Source organism: Triticum dicoccoides, chromosome 6A (assembly GCF_002162155.2).
Source record: "Triticum dicoccoides isolate Atlit2015 ecotype Zavitan chromosome 6A, WEW_v2.0, whole genome shotgun sequence".
Taxonomy (NCBI): Eukaryota; Viridiplantae; Streptophyta; class Magnoliopsida; order Poales; family Poaceae; genus Triticum; species Triticum dicoccoides.
The window spans coordinates 629,545,335-629,570,819 of NC_041390.1; the positions used below are offsets into that span (position 1 = coordinate 629,545,335).

At 42.9% G+C, this 25,485-nt stretch overlaps 1 pseudogene; it reads right to left on the reverse strand.

Annotated features, from left to right (window-relative positions):
* Positions 1–1,513: 1,513 nt before the first annotated feature.
* Positions 1,514–25,383, reverse strand: LOC119316197 (annotated as a pseudogene).
* Positions 25,384–25,485: the final 102 nt, after the last annotated feature.

Sequence of the window (25,485 nt, forward strand, 5' to 3'; positions counted from 1 at the left end):
TATCCCCAACCCACCAGGGTTCAAATCGTGGTGCTCGCATTATTTGCTGAATTTGTTTCAGGATTTTCGGCGATGCGCTTTCAGTGGGAGGAGACGCTCCCGTCGACGACAAGGCGCCTATAGTGACTTTGTAAATCTCAAGATGATATGCCGGCTCAGTTTCTCGGAGGTGCTCATAGGGGTGAGTGTATGCACGTGTATATGAGCGCTTGTGTCTGTATTGATGCTCAAAAAAAAATATCACTATATTTAACAGTGATTATGTAGAAAGCATTTAATAAACTGTAGGAAATACTGTAAGCATATATGTATATAACACCATCGAAATCATCGAGAAAATGAGAGGAACTTATTTACCATGGGTTGACTTCAAGAAACTTCCTAGCTACTCCATGAATGAAATGATAATTAACCACAAATGCACAACTGAAGGAGGATACAAAAAGGGGCGATTACATAACAATAACAGCCAACATGAATAACAATAACAGCAACTTGATCTCATCTTGGTGATGCCAGTTTGTAATTGTTGATGGGAATAAGGTAGGCGGCCACCAACAGAAGGTAGCAACAGGAAGAGAGAGCGTTTCAAACACTCGCCTGGTCACAATGTATACACAATGTTAGCCACTTAGCGCCAAGGGAATCTTTCTCGGAATATCAACAGAACAAGACCGATGAAGCAAGTAATATATGCAACACAAGACCAGTGAGACAGTGCTTACGAACCAATTTTATAACAGTGACAACCAGTTCAAAAGAATATAATAAATAAGGCAAGGCAATGACACTTATTGCTCGTATTAGGTACAGTTTCTCTGGCCTAATTTGTTTAAATTTCGAAAAATGTGAAGTACATTGATGAATCATAGAACAGAGAAGTATGCAATGTATCCAGATACTGTTTGAATTTGAGAACCGACTCACGAGGAGGAGCTAACAACAACTCTACTACTGAACCAGCACAAGTGAGTAGGTCGGAATTCCATATAGTGCTTTTAGTCAGGTACAAATGTCTTGTACTCATTTAACAGAAGCTCACAACATAATTAATAAGACAGGGAGATGAGCCAATTAAGGAGTAACATATGAAAGAATTGCCCAACAAAAAACTGTTGTGTGAGCTAGCTAGAAATGCGGAGGTTGCGGGAATACAATGTATCATCAAAGGGAGAAAAGCAGCAGCAACTCTCATGTTGCCGGCCGGCCCATGAGGCATTTCTTGTAGGTGCTTGTAGCTCCAAACTCCACTACTTGCTAGGGACAGTAACAGTAGTGCTTGCAGTTAAACTGAACGAGAGGATGAAACTTGTGTACCAATGTCGCCTTGTCTCCTCAAAGAGGTGGGGAGCTGATAGTGCAATAATTAGTCCCTTCCTGTCCTGGCCCTCATGATCTTTCTAGCTTGAGCTTGTACAGGGAAGGAAACATGAACATATGAGTCAACGAAATTAAGAGAAAGATCATAAAGTTTATAAAATCTTGGGAATAGAGTAGTACCTCAAGGCTACTATCAGCAGATTTTCTGAAAGATGAGAGTAGGCCGGTTGGGATGTCTACCAGCTGCACTCTCCATAGCATCCTGTGCAGCTGCAAGACTGTCATCATCCCAGTCCCAGCCATATGTTGCAAATTTGAGACTAAGGAGGCAGGGGAGGTTTCCCATTCCGAATTTCCAGTAACTGGACCTCCGAATTCCACTAGCAGTGTTATAACCGGACCCCCAAATTCCAATTTCGAGTTTTTCTAGCTTAGGCATGGATCCTGCTTCAAAAAGCATCCATCTACATGATTCCAAAGAGAACTTCCTCAAGCATTGGAACCCAACTTTATCGCTAACTATGAACCTTGTATCGCTATACTTTCCCATTCCGATCACTTCCAGAATGAGCAACTCCAGTAAGCTTCCAAGGACCCGTAGATCTTCCTGCGTGAATTTGTTCACTTCTAGGCGCAATAGCTGGAGGTTTACAAGGGAACTCACCCATTCCGGAACTTGCTCCACATGCGAGCCCTTGGTCATAATGAATTCTTGGAGGCTAAATGGAACAGGGCACAAAGATCCCTATTGTAAGAAGCGCCCCCCACAAACAGTAGTTAGAGAACGAATGTTCTGAGTATCTAGTTTGCGAAGAGCAGAAGCAATAGATTTATTGCATTGTTCCTCTTCATGTTCCTGTACAGAGATGGAAGCACCTTCAAAATTGAGGGCCAGCTTCCTCAGGTTCTGTCGCTGTCCAAATTCTTGCGGGAAGTTAAATGGCTGCCTATAGACATTGACCTCTCCCAACATCTCTAATGCTTGCATCTTCTCAATTCCATTTGGAAACTTAACACTACTTTCATGAAGCAGACACACCAATCTTCCGAGATTCACAATAGTTGATGGCAATTCTTGTACTTGGGTGCCTCTTATGTCTAGCATCTCTAAGCAACATAGATGGCCGATTTCTTTTGGGAGCTCACTTACTTCTGTCCATCTAAGGTTGAGGCGCCTCAACTGAAACAATCTCCCAATATTTGTAATATGGTGGTTTACAACTTGGTGGCAAAGCTCAAGGTCCAAAACACGCAAATGCCCAAACTCACTCAGTGGAGGGATTTCCAAGGAATACCCGAACACATTGAGTGATCGTACATGAGACAATACCATGCCAGTCTTTCGTATTGAATTTCCTTCCTCATCAACTTGGAGAGAGAGAGACGACGAACTTTGATTTGTGTCCTGCTAGTTATATACGGAACACCAATTAAAGTGACAAAGTTCTCTTCAATGGACTTCGATATGATGAAATCAAGAATTATGTCATGAACTCGACAACTCTCCACCTTACCATATTCATTTGTCCATGCAACTTGGATCAAACTCCTATTGAGGAGCTCATTAAAACACCTCTCTCCTAACTCATATGTTGTGTATCTGCCATCTTTCTGAATGAATTCCTCAGCAACCCATCTCCATATTAGCGCTCTTTTCTCAATAACAGAATCTTCCGGAAATATACTCAAATACAAGAGACATGTTTTTAGATGGGGAGGAAGATCAAAGTAGCTAAGTGACAATATCTTTATCATTGCTTCAACACTAGGATTCCTTTCAAGTGCACGACCAATTGAATCTTTCACCTGATTCCACATATGTTCTGTTCTTTCCGTGATAGCCAACAAACCAGATATGGCAATCACCAAAGGTATGCCACCACATTTTTTCAAAATTTCATCAAGAACTTTTTGAAGGTTCGGAGGGCAATCTTCATTGGAATCAAACAGTCTTCTCTGAAATAGTTGCCTTGAATGCACCACATCAAGTGCCCTCATATTATAGATACAACCACTACATGATGAACGACATAAATCTGCGACATCACTTTTACGAGTAGTGGTGATTATTATACTGCCAGAACATGTTATGGGGAATGCACACTTAATAACATCCCATGTATCCACAACCCATATATCGTCAACAACAACAAAATACCTGCACATGATGTATCAGCGTTACCTTAATGTGAAGATCATACATTAAGAAGCTGTTCTCATTGAAAAGCATGCATATAAAAATATAAAGTAATAACATATAAAATTCAAGCATGCACATGTGTGGATTTTGTGCTATTTGCCCCGCTTTATGCTGATGTTTGATGTTCAGCTCACGATTTTAGTTTGGCGAAAAACAAATGATGTTTTAAAATGTATATTTGATAGCTTTTTTTTGCTTGTGTAGTTACATATCTAAGTAGAAATTAGCTACCCTTTGTCTAACCTACATTTTAGGATGTATTTTGTGTTGGCAAATGATGAAAAGACCCACAATAAAATTAAAAAATGTTTTATGGTTAGGATGAAAGCCTTGATACTAATTGCATTAAAAACTAAGCCCTAAACTTCAACTATCGAACCCTTTCATTCTAAATTGGGTAAATACCAAGGCTTACAGAGTGATCTGGACGAAACTATTGTGCGTACATCAAGTAAATAAAACTACAGTTTAACTTGCAGCGCATTTTATGTCAAATAGCTTGTAATTCTTCTCAAAGTGCTCTTCTCATCCCAAGGTCAAATGTACTTACATAATTAAAATAGGAAAACTAAATAAAATTAGAAAATTCTTAAAAGTTTTGCCACAAACTTCGTTGAATATGGCTGTGTGCATCCCTGTGATGCAGAGGCCATGGTAATCCCCTTTAAAATAACTCTGTTGAATGTTATACAAACATGCTAATTTTTGTGAAGAAACAATGCTCCAAGATGCTTTTAAAAAATAGTGTTTTCCGAGCATCAATTCTTTTTCCTCCTAGAGCATTAGGAACGTTTTTTGTTAACAAAAAAAATGTACGCATGTAAAAGATTCCACAAAAGATGTCAGAGTTTTATTTTTTTTTACTATTTTTCTATTTTACTATTTACGAGGGTGCATTTGAGCCCAGGAGCAAACTCCATGTCGTTCTTCCTTCTACGAGTCATGGATAAGCATGAAGCAAAGATGCTCTATCTTTTTAATTCCGCGACTAAGTTCACACTTAATTATGGAGCACTTGGAGTACAGCCCCGGAGGAAAGTTTAAAGGCACTTTATTTTCTGTTATTCTTTAAATGTATGATGAAGAATAATATATATAATAATTTTATTTTAAGATGAATGTCTAATTCATTCTTCTAAAGACATGTCATTTTCTGTAGTGAAATATGTTGCATGCTCGGCACTAAAGTTCCTAACCTAAGGGCACCTCTAGCCCTTCCACTAAGTTTTAACTCATCAAACAACCTCTCAAAACATAACTCATCAAATTTTAGATGCGCATCTATCAACCTTAGACTGGTCATAGTGGAGAGTAATTTAAAGTATCGTAATAGTAGTGTCATAGATGCCTTCATTTATTAGCTTGTAGACTCATTTTGCTTTGGGAAGCGTTATGTTTTTTTTAAAAGTGCTATGTTACGGTAACATATTATATTACCACACACCTATCTCCTCATTAAGTATTTGCCACATAAATAATTTTGCCTTGGGTCTAAGGCTGGTCATAGTGGGAGTAACTTAGCTAGTAACATAGCGCACTCCAATTTTTTTGCTTATGTGGAAATTAATTAATGAGGAGTGATATTTGTGGCAACATAGTGGGAATGTTACTGTGGCATAACACTTCCCAAGAGAAGATGAGTCTATAAGCTAGTAAACGAAGTCATCTATGGCACTACTACTATGTTACTTTGCACTATAAAGGTTCTAACTCAGACTAGTGTTATATGCATGACATTAGTATAAGTTGCTCCCCATTATGACCAGACTAAACTTAACTCCCATCCGCATAGGCCCATACACCGCCTAGAAGTATCCATCTCCTTCTCCTTCCTTGATCGGTACCTCCACCTTTTCATTTGCCGACGTCTGTTGTGGTTTCTCATAGACGAAGGCATCCCTAGCTAGCCCCAGCCCTCCTTTTTTTCTAGCAGCACCGCGCACCAAGGAATTGTTCCCTCTTCCTTCGCCTCCAACGAGATCACCGTTGTTTGACACCTTGATAATGTGGCATGCCTAGTTGCTTCATTCCCCAGCTCGAGTTCCCTCGATCGTAGCTACCTGAGATCCCTAGAAAGATTCCCACCTCGTCAATTTGGCTGGAGGAGCAACACCAGAACGATTCCATTGAAGCTATGATGCAATTGTACCTGTGGAGAATGTGGCCTCAACATTGGCCCTGCCTAGCAACCAACAACCCCTCCATCCTCCTCCTTGCATCTCTCCTAGCACGACACTCCTCGGTGAGCACTCCATGTTGTCGTTTGCTGGAGACGACAAACACCTTAGAGGCCCGACCCACTCTGTTCGCTGGGAGAGCATGGTCTGCGGATCCGGCCACCACCGCCACCGGAGGTTAGCTCCCAAAGGTGGGTAACGAGTCTTGGACAGCGTGCCATAGGTCGACCACTGATGTTGCATTGTCCCTTGTTGTCCCCAACCTCGTCGGCCGGTCGTTGTATCATACCAAGCCTTGTTGGAGTCAGGCATTATGCCATCACGAGCAGGGGAGACACTTGGGAGGCCATCATGGCCTTGGGGAACCCGGTCGTGCCGCGGTGGAAGTGGTGAGTGGTGGCGGGAGGTGGCTGAAATTTGAGGAGGCATTTGAGGAGGCTCCTGAAACTGCTCAAGTTTGAGTAGGAGGGACAAATTTAAGGAGTAACTCCTGAAATTTTTTAGGAGTTGATGATTTCAAAGGAAGTTCTAGATGGAGTTAATTCCTCAAATGTGAAAATTTTGAGGAGTTCAAAGTTTTTAGGGGAAGAGCTAGATATGCTCTAAGCGACAGTAATTGCATAAGGCATTCTACTCTTCGATACAACAGATCAGCATCAACAAAACTTCCTTTTTTAACAAAGGGTGAATTTTATTGGCTCAAAGTGAAGCATCAAGTGGATACAAACACCATGAGCACACACCTGGCCTCTGCATAGCTAGGATGCACACAACATCAATGCACCCACACAAATAAAGACTCTAGCAAACAGTAAAGTCGTCCAACACCAAAACTATGCTTAAGCTATGAAGAAAAACTCAAGCAATCAAAAGATGATTAACAAACTACATCAATGACCATATCTACACCAACCATCTCTTGACACCATAAGGATAACAAAGTTTTTCAATAGAAACACCTTCAGTAAGGGAGCGACACTCAATTGTCGTCGTCATTAGATCAAACCACCAAAGGTCAGATTCTAAGTTTTCACTTTGAAGAACAAGTCCGAGTATAAACGAGCAATGCCCTCAACAACAACAAGGTAATAATGCAAAAAGATTGTCATTGCCAGGTATAACCATATTAAGTCAAACCTGTTGGAAATATGCCCTAGAGGCAATAATAAATTGGTTATTATTATATTTCCTTGTTCATGGTAATCGTTTATTATCCATGCTAGAATTGTATTGATAGGAAACTCAGTTATATGTGTGGATACATAGACAACACCATGTCCCTAGTAAGCCTCTAGTTGACTGGCTCGTTGATCAATAGATGGTTACGGTTTCCTGACCATGGACATTGGATGTCGTTCATAATGGGATCACATCATTAGGAGAATGATGTGATGGACAAGACCCAATCCTAAGCCTAGCACAAGATCGTATAGTCCGTATGCTAAAGCTTTTCTAATGTCAAGTATCATTTCCTTAGACCATGAGATTGTGCAACTCCCGGATACCGTAGGAGTGCTTTGGGTGTGCCAAACGTCACAACATAACTGGGTGGCTATAAAGGTACACTACAGGTATCTCCGAAAGTGTCTGTTGGGTTGGCACGAATCGAGACTGGGATTTGTCACTCCGTGTAAACGGAGAGGTATCTCTGGGCCCACTCGGTAGGACATCATCATAATGTGCACAATGTGATCAAGGAGTTGATCACGAGATGATGTGTTACGGAACGAGTAAAGAGACTTGCCGGTAACGAGATTGAACAAGGTATTGGGATACCGACGATCAAATCTCGGGCAAGTATCGTACCGCTAGACAAAGGGAATTGTATACGGGATTGATTAAGTCCTTGACATCGTGGTTCATCCGATGAGATCATCGTGGAACATGTCGGAGCTGTAGCGACCCGACCCGAATGGATCAAGTCTCTGTGCTTATGTGTCATCCCTGGATCAGTATGCTGACACACACAGTACTCGAAGGATTTATAACAGAGGTAAATCACATGTATAAAGTAACGTAAATACTATTACCTCAATCCAAAATATAGCGGAAGCAACAAGGTTGTGGATTCCCATCAACACCAACGGCAAAGTTGAGTATAGGAAATCGTAACCCTAACGTACCACTTACTCGTCGTCTGAAAAGTCTGCAACATGAAAAGTTGCAGCCCGAAAACGGGTCAGCACATGGAATATGCTGGCAATGTAACACATAGAGAGTAATGAAAGAATAGGCTATACTACATGCATATATGGCTGGTGGAAAGCTCTATGATTACAGTTTTTGCGAAAAGCCAATTTTTCCCTACTTCAAAGGAATAAAATTTATTTAACTATCATGGTGGTTGTTAAACATTGAGAATGGTTGACAGCATCCTCAATCTCAATTAAAAGTACTCATTAAACCCAAACAAATTATAATAAGTAACGTGTTGAGATCAACAGGATAATCCAAGAACTAGATACTCAAAATGTCCATAACCGGGGACACGGCTAATCATGATTAGTTTGTTACTCTGCAGAGGTTTGCGCACTTTTCCCACAAGACTCGATCGCCTCCGTTTGGTTTCTCGCACTACAGGGTGTTTGAGAAGACGGATGACCGAGACATAGTCTTTCAGAAGCGCTAGCACCTTACATGTGGGGTAAACCGGTACACCTACATCCCCTACATCTGCTAGTCTACCCCGTAAGAGTTCGCACAACTTAGTCAACTATGCTAGAGCCCATAGTAGCATGTGGCTGCACACGGAAGTTTCTAGCATGAAAGATCTTATGATCCCTTTGAGCCTGGGTGGCGGTCCAAAAAAAACAGGCAAGTCCTGATAGACATCAGGTGCCTCAATCCACCCAGATGTGTGTTTAGGTTGCCACCTTAGATAAGCCATTAATTAACAATCTCACATCTGTCATGGATATTCACTCACCCAATCCACGTCTACTAGCATAGCATAGCATAATAAGCAAACGTAGAAGTAACTCCCAAGGTTTCATAAGTAACAGGTAATAGGTACTACCTCATCTACTTCCCATCCCATAATTTAATTAGATCCTAACAATGCAAGTGTTTGAGGGTTTGATCTAATGCAATAAAACTGGGTAGTAGGAAAGATATGATCAAGTGTTACTTGCCTGCAATGTTGATGAAGATGATTCGCACTCAAAACTCTTGATAGATCTAATCGTCATACTCCGGTCAATCTATCGTAGGCAAGCAATAGTAACCACACAATAAGTACTCATCTAATGCACAGGGAAAAATCGAACAAGAGAACAAACCAGAAAGTTCAACTTAAGAACTCCGGTTGCAAAGAAAGAACGAGCCGAACAAACGACGAAAAACAAACGGCGGAAGAAAACAACTCGGTTCTAGCAAGTTGAATCTAGGTCAAAATTTTACTGTAGCAAAAGCTTGTTCAAGTTGATTAGACGAAACGGCGGTTTCGAGATGAAACTCCAGGCGCTTGAATCACCTGATTCCGATAAACGAGCGAGAAGATAAACTAGAACGAAGATCGGATCTGAGATCGCGATCGCGGAATAAATCCGACGAGAAGAAAAAGAAGAACGGTTATACGAACAGACGTCGTTAACCGGGAAATAATCGGTGATCACGTTCGTTGAGACGAACGGTCCGAAAAAAGAACGAAAACCAATCTAGGGTTTTCGGGAAAAGAGATCGAACGAAAAACCGATCTAGAACACCGGAACGGTTTAGCGAAAAATCGGAAAGAAAACGAATCGGTAGAGAAGAAAAGAATCGGAACGGTTTATAAGAAAAACCGAACCGAGGGAAAGAAGAGACGCGGCGCGGTACCTCCGGCGAACGGCGGCGACGGCGGCGTTGACGCAGGGCGGCGGCGGCGCGGTGACGCATGGTGGCGGTGGCGGCACTAGGGCGCGGGGTTGGGCGGCGTTGGGCGCGGCGGCGATGCACAAGGGCGGCGGCGCGGGTGAGAGGCGCGGGGTGAGGCGCGGCTTGGGTGGTGCGGCGGCGCGGCGTGGGTGTGGCGGCGCGGCGTGGGGCGGCGGAGAGGAGAGGAGAGGTGTTGGTTTGATGTGTTTAGAGGGGGGGTGCTTGGGTATTTATATTGGGGAGGGGAGGGTTTTGCTTGGGGTAGGGGACAAGAAATAGACTAGGATTAGGAAACAAAAGGAAAAGATCTAGAAATAGATACGGAATAAACGAACATAGGACAAGAGTCCTACTAGGACTAGGAAAGAAAGGAAACGGCGGCTCCTGGCTCCCTGGTGCGCGCGCTAGCTATGGCCTTGGCCTCCTGGCCGGCCGGTGGCTTGGCGGCTTGGGCCTTTGGCCCAATGCGCTGCGGATTTTTTTTTTTTTAAACGGTCTCGCGCGCAGAAAAATAAATAAAAGAAAATCTAAACGAACTCCAAAATTAAAAAAGTAAATTTTCCCCGACTCCTAAAAATGAGCCGAACAAAATGAACTTTTCTCCGGACCTAAAAAGCAAATTTTGAAAACGCACAATTTTCCCTATCCGAATAAAATGCAAATAAAACTCCGGCAAACAAAATTTGATCTATTTATTAAATCTTCATTTTCCTAAATTTGGGAAAGTCATATTATTCCCTCTCTTATATTTTTTTGATAACGGAAAAAATTATTGAAGACAAAATAAATAAATCAAATGATCCTCTTTTCAATTCGAGAAAACTCTCAAATATGAAAATAACGAAATCTCCAACTCTCTCCAAGGGTCCTTGAGTTGCGTGAAATTTCTAGGATCGACCAAAATGCAAGAAAATAAAATATGCATGATGATCTATTCCAAATTGAAAATAAATTCAAAGGGGCTTTGAATTTAATTCTTTGAAACTCCCAACTCATATTTCATATAATTTGAAGAAGTCATTTTATCTTCTCTCGTGAAAATCATTGAGTCGCATAAAGTTTCAGAATTGGGATATTTCCAAATGAAATTCAAATATTCTCAACACCCCTTGTCATTTAAATAAATGGAAGAAGTCATGTCATCTTCTCTCCGGGGTTTTGTGATGAAAAGAATTTGAATTCACGAAGATCAGAAAACCAATATGAAAGTTTGGGAAAGTCCTTTTATTCCCTCTCATTTAACTTTCAAAAAGTTTCGAATTCACTCACTTTCAGTCAATCAATCAAGCAATCAATCAAATCTATATATTTGTTTATAACATTCCAAAATTTAGAATTTTGGGATGTTACAAACTACCACCCTTAAAATGAATCTCGTCCTCGAGATTCGGAGAGGCTAGAAAGAAATAGGTTAGGGTTTGGGGTCTTCTCAAAGTCCATCGATCATCTCCGAGGTCTCGGGTGCTACCACCCTTAGAAACATTTGTTACGGTTCCATCAAAACTCATATACTCCATCCTTATCGTTGACAGTGTCAGTCTTCTCAGATATTAAGGATAATCCCTTCTCTGGGCTCTTTCGGTAGTGGCATAACCTTTTCCTCAATTCCTTTGTCCTTTCATCTTGGTAAGGTTATCCCGAAACTGGGTCTTCATAGCTGACGGGTCTGACGCCAATGCTAAACAACTATCGATATCTCGTGGTGGTCAACAATTTATGGTTCTCCTGCAGGAAAGGGTCTGGGTTGAACCTCACCGTATAACCTACGGTTGGCAACAACTGCCGTGTACAAGGGAAAAAAATACCTATACCTTTCTAAGGTTCAAACAAGGTTTTGATCGTCGTCTCTCCACTATAGGTAAGTCACTCAGATTTACCATCCCATATAGCAAAGCGAATAATAAGAGTAAGTCGGTATGGTGATCAATCCATCCCGCACCCAAATCATTTCCTTGTACATGGTTTAGCGAATCTCGCATTCTAACACTCGGTCATCCTCACAAGCATTGCAGAATTCTTCTTGTCGACGAACCAAGTTCGGATAATCCATGGATTCTGCAAGCCAGACAAACATCTATCGTTCCTTCACAACTCTCAGGTTTTGCGTAAACTCCTATAAAATCGCCTGTCGATAAAATCGTAACTTCTTCCAGGGTTTTTCCTTCAGCAAGAATGTGCTTGCTTCTTCGCAGGTCCGAGGCCTGTGGGTTATGGCCCATCTCATCACTTGTAGTCCTTGAACTTATCATCGGGCAACTGTTCATTATTCCAACTTCCAACTTCCTTGTATTCTTAAATCCATCCAATTGTACTGTCTTCCTTCCTTCTATTGGCACCAAACTAGGACATGATTACTCAGACTCATCATGGAGTTTCCATTGCTCCATATTACCAACATCATACCTCCGTTATATCCAATAGTAATTTATCTCTTCATCCTCGTGGGATTTTCCCACATACCAAGATAAAAACTTATACTTATGAAGTCCATATTCACTTCGTAGAACATCATTATCCTTTCTGCGGTCAAGCGTCCTTACAAGGGAATATTGGCCATCTCTGCATGGCACTTCTTCAACTGGGAACCGTGAAACACATCATGACTCCTGACAGTCCTTCGGGTGACTCCAACTTGTTGGCCACTTCTCCATACGCTCCAAAACTCGGTATGGTCCTACAAACCTCGGGGCTAACTGTCCCTTAACTCCAATCCGTTTAATTCCTCGCAGAGGGAACACATGAAGACATGCTCTGTCTCCAATTTCATAGACTACCTCCTTGCGTTTTTAAGTCTGCATAACTCTTCTACCTGGACTGAGCTACCTTCAGTCTATCTCGAATCAACTTAACATTCTCTTCTGACTCCTTGATCACATTTGGTCCAAACAACTGTCGGTCTCCGACTTCATCCCACATACTCTTGGGGCATCACACATATCGAGACAAAACTCGTATTTCATTTTGCCCAAAATCCATGCAGTGGAGTATCTTTATCCTTTCTGGGGTCAAAGGTTCTTACAGGGTACTACCACCCTTAAAATACACAAATCTTCCATAGACCATATTTCTCTTATCCTCAAAAATGGTCAAAATCCTCCTTCATAGAGTAGCAACTCATAAAATCCATATCAGTACCAACGAGGCTAACTTTATTAATTCTCAAATCATTACAATCTCCTGTTTTTCCATTACATGCCTCAATTCAATACCTCTATATAAAAGAAAATGTTCTCACTACCACTACTATATTACTTCTGTTACAAGCTCAACTATTTATCACAAGTCTCCTTCTCCTTCGGACAACCTCTGGCAAAGTGCCCTGCTCCATTACAACGGAAACACATTACTTCTGACAGGTTTCGAGGTTTCCTCATGATCACATAGCCTCCTTGGGTCCTTTTCTTCCCTCTTGGGCAATCATTGAAGTAGTGCCCTGAATTTTTGCACCTGAAACATGTGATATGACTCAGGTCTTTCTTTGTGGAAATTGGGTTGTTCCTCGAATCCAACCTACTTCTCTTCCTGGACCTTTCCGTTCCAATCAGGGCTTCTATTTCCTGTGGGTCATACTCTACTTCCTCTGTCGGGAATTCTACTAGATCTCCATTCAGACAATCTTGGGAGATGTGTCCTTCTTCTCCACATGAATAGCATGACTTAGTGCAGGGTCTAATTGGCTCTTCTTTGGGTGTGTCCTCCACCTCTTTCTTCATCACAGGTTCTTCTAAACCTTCCATGAGGGCTCCTTTCATTTCTTCTTCCTTCTGCTGGATGGTTCTTTGTACCATGGGGTAAATGTGACACTGAGCAGGGTAGTGGGTAGTCCCTTCACACAAGAAACAAGTAATCTGTCTAGTTGGGCATTCTTCAGTTGGGTGACTTCCTTCACAATTTGGGCATTCATCCTTGTGTTCCTTATGGGTGTGTTCGATTTGTCCACAAATCTTGCATGCACAAGGTTTCTTCATATCCTTTCCATAAGGCTTCAACTTCTGGGACACAAACTGAGACTTTAGCAAAGTCAACTTAAATTCTTTCCAAGTGGTTACTCCTTGCCATCCATTGATGGTTTGGTACATCCTCCACCAAGTAGCAGCACCTCTTTCAAAGCATTGAAGAGCATGCTGGGCCATATCCTTTCCGACTATAGGGTTGTTCTCCATATGATCCTCCATGTTCTGAATCCATCGGTCTGTCTCCAATTGACTCATCGGTCCAGAAAATACAAGCTCATCTCCATTCATCCTCTATTGGGTTCAAGGGTTTGGGGTGAGATAAGAGAGATCAAGAGAGAGGAATGCACACAATACAAACAAAAGTTTTGAAAAGACAGATTTTGTGGTGGCTGTCGAAAAAAACATCAAACAAATGACAGCTCACAAACGTCGCATCTAACGTAGGTATATAATAGGGGTTTGGTCTTCTAGAGGTCGATGAATCTTCAACGTCTCCAAACTCTTCAAGTCTTTGTTCATGCCTCCAATGGCTTCTTCCAATCGTGCTTGTCCTGCTCAAGTTCTTTTGCCAGATCATCTCTGTTGACGCGAAGTCTCTCGCGACGTCCTTCAATATTTCTGGAGTTACGTTCCAACTGCCGGTTTCAACATCCTTGACATGATCCATGATCCTACTGTCCTTCAGTTATTGTCAAATCTCCGGTATCTCGATGTTTTGCTCCTTCATCTTGTCTACTTTCAGCTTCTGGGTCCTGAGTTCTTCACCAATTGCCTTATTGTCAAATATTGCTTCTTGTAGGTCCATCTTAACTTCCTGATGTAACACTCCAGATCCTGGTGAATACACCAGCTAAGGTTAACACTCCAACGTTTGCAGATAGATGCTCCATCAGCGTTCTACCATTCAATTTTTCCATGCATCTGCACGCTTAACTCCGCATGGTGACAATAGAATAGGCGGGCAATAACACCATCGTTAGCCATGTCTATGCCCATGTTACTGCCATGAGCTTTCATTTCATGATTGATATCTCCTGTCTTAGAGTTTTCTTGACAAAACTTTGAGTTCTAATGCTCCATGTTCCGGTCCTTCTCCGATACACCTCGATCCCGGGTATTGACAGGTTTCATAGTCTGCCAAGTTCCATAAGGGGTGCCTTCCTAGGTCATACCAATCCGGAAATTCTTCAAAGCCTTCAAATTCTCCAAGTCTTCGGAGTCTTCAACAGTTGTAGTTTCCATTTACACGGTAAAATCCTCTTCATTCCAAATGGTCTTAGTTGTCCGATATCTTGTCTCCTTGGAGTGGTCTCATCAGTCAAATCTTCGAGTGGTCAAAAGGGAAAAGGGGTATGGTCTCACTAAAAAGGGAATATTTGAATAAACTCAGAAGAGAAGAGAGGTAAAAAGATCTTTTTTTGAAAATGAAGTTGTAGAGAAAAATCTTTCCTATGGGCTTGTCATTTTCTAGGGTCACGTCCTACAGTCAACATGTGCTCTGATACCATCTTGTAGCGACCCGACCCGAATGGATCAAGTCTCTGTGCTTATGTGTCATCCCTGGATCAGTATGCTGACACACACAGTACTCGAAGGATTTATAACAGAGGTAAATCACATGTATAAAGTAACGTAAATACTATTACCTCAATCCAAAATATAGCGGAAGCAACAAGGTTGTGGATTCCCATCAACACCAACGGCAAAGTTGAGTATAGGAAATCGTAACCCTAACGTACCACTTACTCGTCGTCTGAAAAGTCTGTAACATGAAAAGTTGCAGCCCGAAAACGGGTCAGCACATGGAATATGCTGGCAATGTAACACATAGAGAGTAATGAAAGAATAGGCTATACTACATGCATATATGGCTGGTGGAAAGCTCTATGATTACAGTTTTTGCGAAAAGCCAATTTTTCCCTACTTCAAAGGAATAAAATTTATTTAACTATCATGGTGGTTGTTAAACATTGAGAATGGTTGACAGCATCCTCAATCCCAATTAAAAGTACTCATTAAACCCAAACAAATTATAATAAGTAACGTGTTGAGATCAACAGGATAATCCAAGAACTAGATACTCAAAATGTCCATAACCGGGGACACGGCTAATCATGATTAGTTTGTTACTCTGCAGAGGTTTGCGCACTTTTCCCACAAGACTCGATCGCCTCCGTTTGGTTTCTCGCACTACATGGTGTTTGAGAAGACGGATGACTGAGACATAGTCTTTCAGAAGCGCTAGCACCTTACATGTGGGGTAAACCGGTACACCTACATCCCCTACATCTGCTAGTCTACCCCGTAAGAGTTCGCACAACTTAGTCAACTATGCTAGAGCCCATAGTAGCATGTGGCTGCACACGGAAGTTTCTAGCATGAAAAATCTTATGATCCCTTTGAGCCTGGGTGGCGGTCCAAAATAAAAACAGGCAAGTCCTGATAGACATCAGGTGCCTCAATCCACCCAGATGTGTGTTTAAGTTGCCACCTTAGATAAACCATTAAAATTATCAATCTCACATCTGTCATGGATATCACTCACCCAATCCACGTCTACTAGCATAGCATAGCATAATAAGCAAACGTAGAAGTAACTCCCAAGGTTTCATAAGTAACAGGTAATAGGTACTACCTCTTCTACTTCACATCCCACAATTTAATTAGATCCTAACAATGCAAGTGTTTGAGGGTTTGATCTAATGCAATAAAACATGGGTTGTAGGAAAGATATGATCAAGTGTTACTTGCCTGCAATGTTGATGAAGATGATTCGCACTCAAAACTCTTGATAGATCTAATCGTCATACTCCGGTCAATCTATCGTAGGCAAGCAATAGTAACCACACAATAAGTACTCATCTAATGCACACGGAAAAATCAAACAAGAGAACGAACCAGAAAGTTCAACTTAAGAACTCCGGTTGCAAAGAAAGAACGAGCCGAACAAACGACGAAAAACAAACGGCGGAAGAAAACAACTCGGTTCTAGCAAGTTGAATCTAGGTCAAAATTTTACTGTAGCAAAAGCTTGTTCAAGTTGATTAGACGAAACGGCGGTTTCGAGATGAAACTCCAGGCGCTTGAATCACCTGATTCCGATAAACGAGCGAGAAGATAAACTAGAACGAAGATCGGATCTGAGATCGCGATCGCGGAATAAATCCGACGAGAAGAAAAAGAAGAACGGTTATACGAACAGACGTCGTTAACCGGGAAATAATCAGTGATCACGTTCGTTGAGACGAACGGTCCGAAAAAAGAACGAAAACCAATCTAGGGTTTTCGGGAAAAGAGATCGAACGAAAAACCGATCTAGAACACCGGAACGGTTTAGCGAAAAATCGGAAAGAAAACGAATCGGTAGAGAAGAAAAGAATCGGAACGGTTTATAAGAAAAACCGAACCGAGGGAAAGAAGAGACGCGGCGCGGTACCTCCGGCGAACGGCGGCGACGGCGGCGTTGACGCAGGGCGGCGGCGGCGCGGTGACGCATGGTGGCGGTGGCGGCACTAGGGCGCGGGGTTGGGCGGCGTTGGGCGCGGCGGCGATGCACAAGGGCGGCGGCGCGGGTGAGAGGCGCGGGGTGAGGCGCGGCTTGGGTGGGGCGGCGGCGCGGCGTGGGTGTGGCGGCGCGGCGTGGGGCGGCGGAGAGGAGAGGAGAGGTGTTGGTTTGATGTGTTTAGAGGGGGGGGTGCTTGGGTATTTATATTGGGGAGGGGAGGGTTTTGCTTGGGGTAGGGGACAAGAAATAGACTAGGATTAGGAAACAAAAGGAAAAGATCTAGAAATAGATACGGAATAAACGAACATAGGACAAGAGTCCTACTAGGACTAGGAAAGAAAGGAAACGGCGGCTCCTGGCTCCCTGGTGCGCGCGCTAGCTATGGCCTTGGCCTCCTGGCCGGCCGGTGGCTTGGCGGCTTGGGCCTTTGGCCTAATGCGCTGCGGATTTTTTTTTTTAAACGGTCTCGCGCGCAGAAAAATAAATAAAAGAAAATCTAAACGAACTCCAAAATTAATAAAGTAAATTTTCCCCGACTCCTAAAAATGAGCCGAACAAAATGAACTTTTCTCCGGACCTAAAAAGCAAATTTTGAAAACGCACAATTTTCCCTATCCGAATAAAATGCAAATAAAACTCCGGCAAACAAAATTTGATCTATTTATTAAATCTTCATTTTCCTAAATTTGGGAAAGTCATATTATTCCCTCTCTTATATTTTTTTGATAACGGAAAAAATTATTGAAGACAAAATAAATAAATCAAATGATCCTCTTTTCAATTCGAGAAAACTCTCAAATATGAAAATAACGAAATCTCCAACTCTCTCCAAGGGTCCTTGAGTTGCGTGAAATTTCTAGGATCGACCAAAATGCAAGAAAATAAAATATGCATGATGATCTATTCCAAATTGAAAATAAATTCAAAGGGGCTTTGAATTTAATTCTTTGAAACTCCCAACTCATATTTCATATAATTTGAAGAAGTCATTTTATCTTCTCTCGTGAAAATCATTGAGTCGCATAAAGTTTCAGAATTGGGATATTTCCAAATGAAATTCAAATATTCTCAACACCCCTTGTCATTTAAATAAATGGAAAAAGTCATGTCATCTTCTCTCCGGGGTTTTGTGATGAAAAGAATTTGAATTCACGAAGATCAGAAAACCAATATGAAAGTTTGGGAAAGTCCTTTTATTCCCTCTCATTTAACTTTCAAAAAGTTTCGAATTCACTCACTTTCAGTCAATCAATCAAGCAATCAATCAAATCTATATATTTGTTTATAACATTCCAAAATTTAGAATTTTGGGATGTTACAGGAGCCAACATGGGTATCCAGATCCCGCTATTGGTTATTGACCAGAGAGTTATCTCGGTCATGTCTGCATGGTTCCCGAACCCGTAGGGTCTACACACTTAAGGTTCGATGACGCTAGGGTTATAGGGAATAGATATACGTGGTTACTGAATGTTGTTCGGAGTCCCGGATGAGATCCCGGACGTCACGAGGAGTTCCGGAATGGTCCGGAAGTAAAGATTTATATATGGGAAGTCCTGTTTTGGTCACCGGAAAAGTTTCGGGTTTTATCGGTAACATACCGGGACCACCAAGAGGGTCCCGGGGGTCCACCAAGTGGGGCCACCGGCCCCGGAGGGCTGCATGGGCCAAGTGTGGGAGGGGACCAGCCCCAGGTGGGCTGGTGCACCCCCCCCTCCCCCACAAGGGCCCAAGGCGCCTAGGGTTTGGGGAGGGGGCGCCCCACCTAGCTTGGGGGGGCAAGTTTCCCCTCTCCCCCCTTGGCCGCCCCACCAGATGGGATCTGGGCTGTCCGCCGCCCCTAGGGTGGAACCCTAGGTGGGGGCGCAGCCCCTCCCTCTCCCCTATATATAGTTGAGGTCTTTGGGGTTGCCAACACATGAGTTTTGCCCTCTCCCTGGCGCCCTACCTCTCTCCCTCCTCGTCTCTTGCGGTGCTTGGCGAAGCCCTGCTGGAGTACCACGCTCCTCCACCACCACCACGCCGTCGTGCTGCTGCTGGATGGAGTCTTCCTCAACCTCTCCTTCTCTCCTTGCTAGATCAAGGCATGGGAGACGTCACCGGGCTGTACGTGTGTTGAACATGGAGGTGTCGTCCGTTCGGCACTAGGATCTCCGGTGATTTGGATCACGACGAGTACGACTCCTTCAACCCCGTTCTCTTGAACGCTTCCGCTTAGCGATCTACAAGGGTATGTAGATGCACTCTCCTTCCCCTCATTGCTGGTCTCTCCATAGATAGATCTTGGTGACACATAGGAAAATTTTGAATTTCTGCTACGTTCCCCAACAGTGGCATCATGAGCTAGGTCTATGCGTAGTTTCTATGCACGAGTAGAATACAAAAGTAGTTGTGGGCGTTGATTTTGTTCAATATGCTTACCGTTACTAGTCCAATCTTGATTCGGCGGCATCGTGGGATGAAGCGGCCCGGACCGACCTTACACGTACTCTTACGTGAGACTGGTTCCACCGACTGACATGCACTAGTTGCATAAGGTGGCTAGCGGGCGTCTGTCTCTCCCACTTTAGTCGGATCGGATTTGATGAAAAGGGTCCTTATGAAGGGTAAATAGCAATTGGCATATCACGTTGTGGTTTTTGCGTAGGTAAGAAACGTTCTTGCTAGAAACCCATAGCAGCCACGTAAAACATGCAAACAACAATTAGAGGACGTCTAACTTGTTTTTGCAGGGTATGCTATGTGATGTGATATGGCCAAGAAGAATGTGATGAATGATATGTGATGTATGAGATTGATCATGTTATTGTAATAGGAATCACGACTTGCATGTTGATGAGTATGACAACCGGCAATAGCCATAGGAGTTGTCTTTATTTATTGTATGACCTGCGTGTCATTGAACAACGCCATGTAATTACTTTACTTTATTGCTAACCGGTAGCCATAGTAGTAGAAGTAATAAGTTGGCGAGACACCTTCATGGAGACACGATGATGGAGATCATGATGATGGAGATCATGGTGTCATGCAGGTGACAAGATGATCATGGAGCCCCAAGATGGAGATCAAAGGAGCTATATGATATTGGCCATATCATGTCACTGTTTTTTGATTGCATGTGATGTTTATCATGTTTTTGCATCTTATTTGCTTAGAACGACGGTAGTAAATAAGATGATCCCTCATTAAAATTTCAAGAAAGTGTTCCCCCTAACTGTGCACCGTTGTGAAAGTTCATCGTTTCGACGCACCACGTGATGATCGGGTGTGATATATTCTTACATTCGAATACAACGGGTGTTGACGAGCCTAGCATGTACAGACATGGCCTCGGAACACATGCGAAACACTTAGGTTAACTTGACGAGCCTAGCATGTACAGACATGGCCTCGGAACACAAGAGACCGAAAGGTCGAGCATGAGTCGTATGGTAGATACGATCAACATGATGACTAGTCCGTCTCACGTGATGATCGGACACGGCCTAGTTGACTCGGATCATGTAATCACTTAGATGACTAGAGGGATGTCTATCTGAGTGGGAGTTCATAAGATGAACTTAATTATCCTGAACATAGTCAAAAGGTCTTCGCAAATTATGTCGTAGCTCGCGCTTCAGTTCTACTGTTTAGATATGTTCCTAGAGAAAATTTAGTTGAAAGTTGATAGTAGCAATTATGCGGACTAGGTCCGTAAACTGAGGATTGTCCTCATTGCTTCATAGAAGGCTTATGTCTTTAATGCACCGCTTAGTGTGCTGAACCTCGAACGTCGTCTGTGGATGTTGCGAACATCTGACATACACATTTTGATAACTACGTGATAGTTCAGTTAAACGGTTTAGAGTTGAGGCACCGAAGACGTTTTAAAACGTCGCGAAACATATAAGATGTTTCGAGGGCTGAAATTGGGATTTCAGGCTCGTGCCCACGTCAAGAGGTATAAGACCTCCGGCGATTTTTCTTAGCCTGCAAACTAAGGGAGAAAAGCTCAATTGTTGAGCTTGTGCTCAGATTGTCTGAGTACAACAACCATTTGAATCAAGTGGGAGTTGATCTTCCAGATGAGATAGTGATGTTTCTCCGAAGTCATTACCACCAAGCTGCTAGAGCTTCGTGATGAACTATAATATATCAGGGACATATATGATGATCCTTGAGATATTCGCGATGTTTGACACCACAAAAGTAGAAATCAAGAAGGAGCATCAATTGTTGATGGTTGGTGAAACCACTAGTTTCAAGAAGGGCAAGGGCAAGAAGGGATACTTCATGGAACGGCAAATCAGCTGCTGCTCTAGTGAAGAAACCCAAGGTTGAACCCAAACCCGAGACTAAGTGCTTCTGTAATAAGGGGAACAGCCACTGGAGCAGAATTACCCTAGATACTTGGTAGATGAGAAGGGTGGCAAGGTCGATAGAAGTATATTGGATATACATTGTGTTAATGTGTACTTTACTAGTACTCCTAGTAGCACCATGGTATTAGATACCGGTTCGGTTGCTAAGTGTTAGTAAACTCGAAATAAAAGGCTGCGGAGTAAACGGAGACTAGCTAAAGGTGAGTTGGCGATATGTGTTGGAAGTTTTTCCCAAGCTTGATGTGATCAAGCATCGCACGCTCCCTCTACCATCGAGATTGGTGTTTGCGTTGAGCATAGACGTGATTGGATTATGTCTATCGCAATAAGGTTATTTATTTAAGGAGAATAATGGTTACTCTGTTTATTTGAATAATACCTTCAATAGTCTTGCACCTAAAATGAATGGTTTATTGAATCTCGATCGTAGTGATACACATTTTCATGCCAAAGGTATAAGATAGTAATGATAGTACCACACAAATGTGGCACTGCAATTTGAGTCATATCAGTATAAAACGCATGAAGAAGCTCCATGTTGATGGATCTTTGGGCTCACTCGTTTTTGAAAAGTTTGAGACATGCGAACCATGTCTATTGGTGTATATGCATGAAGAAACTCCATGCAAATGGACTGTTTGGACTCACTTGATTTTGAATCACTTGAGACATGCAAATCATACCACATGGGCAAGATGACTGAAAGCCTCGTTTTTAGTAAAATGGAACTAGAAAGCAACTTGTTGGAAGTAATACATTTTGATGTGTGCAGTCCAATGAGTGCTGAGGCGTGTAGTGGATATCGTTATGTTCTTACTTCACAGATGATTTGAGTAGATGTTGAGTATATTTACTTGATGAATCACGAGTCTAAATTATTGAAAGGTTCAAGTAATTTCAGGGTGAAGGTGAGAGATCGTCGTGACAAGAGGATAAAATATCTATGATATGATCATAGAGATGAATATCTGAATTACGAGTTTGGCACAGAATTAAGACATTGTGGAAATTGTTTCCCAAGTAATACAGCCTGGAACACCGTAGTGAGATGGTGTGTCCGAACATCATAACTACACCCTATTGGATATGATGCATACCACGATGTCTCTTATCGAATTACCATGATAGTTTATGGGTTAGGCATTAGAGACAACCACATTCACTTTAAATAGGGCACCACGTAATTCCGATGAGATGACACCATAATAGGTGGGGGCGCAGCCTCTCCCTCTCCCCTATATATAGTTGAGGTCTTTGGGGCTGCCAACACATGAGTTTTGACCTCTCCCTGGCGCAGCCCTACCTCTCTCCCTCCTCGTCTCTCGCGGTGCTTGGCGAAGCCCTGCTGGAGTACCACGCTCCTCCACCACCACCACGCCGTCGTGCTGCTGCTGGATGGAGTCTTCCTCAACCTCTCCTTCTCTCCTTGCTGGATCAAGGCATGGGAGACGTCACCGGGCTGTACGTGTGTTGAACGCGGAGGTGCCGTCCGTTCGGCACTAGGATCTCCGGTGATTTGGATCACGACGAGTACGACTCCTTCAACCCCGTTCTCTTGAACGCTTCCGCTTAGCGGTCTACAAGGGTATGTAGATGCACTTTCCTTCCCCTCGTTGCTGGTCTCTTCATAGATAGATCTTGGTGACACGTAGGAAAATTTTGAATTTCTGCTACGTTCCCCAACAAGACCTAGGGTTTTCATCCCGGAGGTCCAAACAGAGTGCTCAAAAGACCACCAAATCAAAGTCAATCATGTGTTGTCACCACCGATTTCCACGATCCCAACATCTACATGTGATACGCCAGAAATCTCGTCACGACCGTTGCACAACCATACTCTCTACATCAAGCTGTTGTCCATAGATTGCATCTCACTGCCAGAATAGAGCCTTCCTATTGCATCCGAAAACATCGCCTGTATGAGCCATCGACGGTAACCACCAGATCTGGAGAGAGAAACTCTGATGAAGATCTTACGATGGCGCCCCAAGCCGGAGTGGTCACCACATGGACCAGAACCGACTACGAAGCATACCTCACTCACTATCGAAGAGCTGATGTCCCAACAAGGCTGCTGGGAACACTTCCCCAACGTTGTCAATGAGGGCGAGCAGGGGCACGTGTCCCAGTCGCTCAGGACGGCTCCTGAAACTCGGCAACCGCTGGTGGGGAGCCATCATGCACCGTCCGACGCTTGTCACACAGATCCAGGAGCGAAGATGGTTGTGGAGATGTGATTTGATCTAAGGCTTGACCCAGATGCGCCTAGATCAGAATCTATCAGTGTCACCGCCTCTGTCCGCCATGGGGCCTAGCCCCGACAGATTCCAGCGACGACAAGGGGACTTAGTGGTGGCGGCGAGGGACTCCGGAGTCGCATGGGAGAGCGACCCGGGAAGCACTTACGTATCGCCTTAAATTTTGGGAGAGAATTTCACTTTTCAGCCTTTGGATCAACTAAGGATGCACACGATCTTTTTACTCAATTTTTTTTTAAGATTTAATCTTGATGAGTGATTCCATCATACATCAAGCTTGATGCTCAATAAATAAGGGAAAAAACCCTATGCATCACCTGTCACTTTTAGGAATTGAACCCTAGTGGTTATGTTGCAAAAACCTATGCCTAATCTCTCAGCTAAGGCTCTCTTTGCAGCAGAACTTCCTCAGGCTACAATGGAATATGATATATAGTCCCGCTTGCCCAACTTTCCTTTCCCTATTTTATTGTTTGCTCGACCCCTATTGCCAACCTCCCTGACAAGTTCTCTGCAGCAGATTATATAGTAAGCATAGCACGACACAGTTCAACAATAGCAAACCTATCCTTAGTACTGACGAATGGGGAACCCACAAGTGATGAGCTGTTCGTGTTAACAATTTTTTTGCATACTATTCTTTTTCTGATGGAATACATGTTTTGCACCTAGTATTTAAATACGATTCTCGATCATGTACAAGTGTGATTTTTTGAATTTTCCTAGAAAACGAGAATTTTCATGTGAGAAGAAGAAAAACCACATTGTCACTTAGGGTAGTTGTTGATTTGCATCTGCATGATATTGTATTTTATTTCTCATTGTAGACATCAACATGGTCATATTTGCCCATCAGATTTTCTAACATCTTAGAAAGTACTACCTCCGTTCTCAAATGTAAGACGTTTGAACTGTCAAAACGTCTTACATTTAGGAACAGAGAGGGTGTATATACTAAAATGCATAAATAATGAACATTTTTAGATAATTTATCAGTATGGTTTCTGCTACATGTCTAAACAAGTTTCGCATGCATCCGATGATGACAAACACAAATAGAACCGAACCTTTTGTGTGCTAGAACATTGGTGATCTTGCCGATGAGTTCTCGTATAGTCCCTGCTTTTGTGCTAGCATAAGCTTGGCAACTGACTTCACTGAGAATGGTTCTGAAGATATTCATCATATCTGGATTTTGTGACACAGATATGAAAGCCTTACACTTGAATTTCTCTTTTAGCTCTTGATACACTTGGTTTGCAAGAGTTGTTTTGCCCATTCCTCCCGATCCAACAATGCAGACCATCTTCACGTGTTGTTGCAACTCCATCCTCGTCAGTTAACAACTTGATCAACTCAGCCTTGGGTTCATCGATTCCAACAAGCTTCGATGCATGCTCAAATACAGCAAGAGCTCTAGGGTCAACGGTCACATTTTTGGCATTGGAGAAGGTCTCACGACCCTTGTACCTTGCGTTCCTATCGCCCACCTCAATGATTTGTTTCTTCAGATCCTGAATCTCCTTGCCGATTTGGTGGCGAGCCTTCATCTTTCCCAACTTTCCTAGCAAGCTCTTGATCTTGTCAATGAAGCCATCTGGCTTTTCATCTTTGTCACCAACACTTTGCATGAAGTCATCGATGGCATCCTCCAGGTCATAGGACAGCTCCCGCACCTCATTCATCCAGACTTTATCGTGCACATCAGGATCCTCCTCCTCCGACATCTTGAGGAGAAAAGCCTCCATGGCGGCGAGTTCATGAGTGAGAGACCTGATCTCCTTGCGCACACCCTTAAAACCCTTATAGAGTGCTATGCCCACCAGGTGCTACTGCTATCCTTTCGCGGG